This window comes from Pteropus medius, unplaced genomic scaffold (assembly GCF_902729225.1).
Source record: "Pteropus medius unplaced genomic scaffold, Ma_sr-lr_union100, whole genome shotgun sequence".
Lineage (NCBI taxonomy): Eukaryota > Metazoa > Chordata > Mammalia > Chiroptera > Pteropodidae > Pteropus > Pteropus medius.
The window spans coordinates 34,915,184-34,916,886 of NW_024340849.1; positions in this window are offsets into that span (position 1 = coordinate 34,915,184).

Here is a 1,703-nt window from a genome sequence, read left to right on the forward strand (position 1 = left end):
GGGTCAAGGATGCATTAGTTCTTGTTATTTGCTATTAATATTTTCCTAGATTACAGATGACTGGTATGTTAACATTTGAATCCATTTTTCTTTCCTGTACTATATAAAACAGACTTGATTCTCAGTAGGGCAACTTTAACATTCAGTCATTCATTTATTAGTCACCCATTAAACAAAGACTCATTTAAGTCTATTTTGTGTCATCATGTTAGTGGTGGGTAGGTATAAGTAAGAATAAGATACTTCACAGTTCAGGTGGAGATGGGCATGTAAAAAAATAATTGCAATGCAACTTAAATAATGCCATGATATTTGCAAAGTGCTATAGAATCTCAGAAGGAATGACTAATTTTTGTATAAGTGTGACAAGGAGACTTTAGGGAAGGGTGTATACTTATGCTACAAGTTGAAAAAGAGTTTACATGACTAAAATAAAAGGTAGAGGCATTTCAAATTGAGGAAATTTCATGTGATATGAATATTAGAAAAGATGGGAGGAAAGTTAGAACACCAGTTCCATATGTTGATTATGAAAAGTATTCAGAGACTTGTAAGAGTTAAGTCTGGGATGGAAAGAGAATTGAGTTTACAAAGGGCTAACTTCTGAACACAAAAATTCTGGACTCTGTATTCTGCATATTATATATACAGAGCGAAAGAGGGTGAGAAACTATTGAGCGATGATATTTTAAATTCATGACTCTTGTTCTGGTTCAATCTTGTTAATATAAAGTGAGAATCTGACTAGCGTAAGGGGAAATTGAACAATATAAATATCAATTTTACTCATGCCATCTGTGATATATTTTGAAATTTTTTGATTGATGGTCAAATTAAATGGATAACTACTAAATTCCACTTAACACTGTATTATGTAACCATATTTGGCTCTTCGACTTTCAAATTAATTTGAGAGTAAGAAATTTTGCGAATGTGTCTTGAATAAGATAAATAAAACAATCTTCCCTCTCTCATATCTACCATGTGACCCTTTCAAAAAACATAAAATTCTTCACTATACTTTGTTGGTATGAAACAAGTATCTGGTTACATTTTATCTACTTTATACTTGTTTGATTTTTAAAAAATAAATGTTACTTTTGTATTATAAAATTAATATTTGATATAAAAGATTCTAAAAGTACAAAAATAGTTTAAAAATATTCCCTTATACCTAATTCCTGAATATTCTCATTTTTAAGTAAGTATGTATTGGTACAGCCTAGGATGATAGCAAAACTTTGCTTCTAATGGTTTTTCAGTCTACATGTTTTATGGAAAGACTTTAAAATATCTCATCATTATGAGCTCACATAGTGTCTGATTCCAGTAGCACTGATCATGAATGAATTTGGTATTCAGACAAATTTTATGGCCACTGTAATGTATTGTAATGAACTAATAGTTAATAGAAGTTTAAAACAATACTACCTTTCACACTCTGGTAGAATTATTGCTTTATTTTCTTCATTATTAATTAATTTTATATTTATAAGGAACCAGCAAAGTTGCTGTAGAAAGTCTGCCGTCTTATCACATCTAGCTAATGAGTTCTTCAAAATTAGGTTTACCTGAACTCTTATTAGAAAACTTTTCAATTAAGCAGCAATATCTTATTGGGTGATGGGGTGTGGAAGGCAGTGATATGAAGAAAAGCCTCTTATATTAACCAAATAATTCATTCAAATTTTATTAGCAGTAGA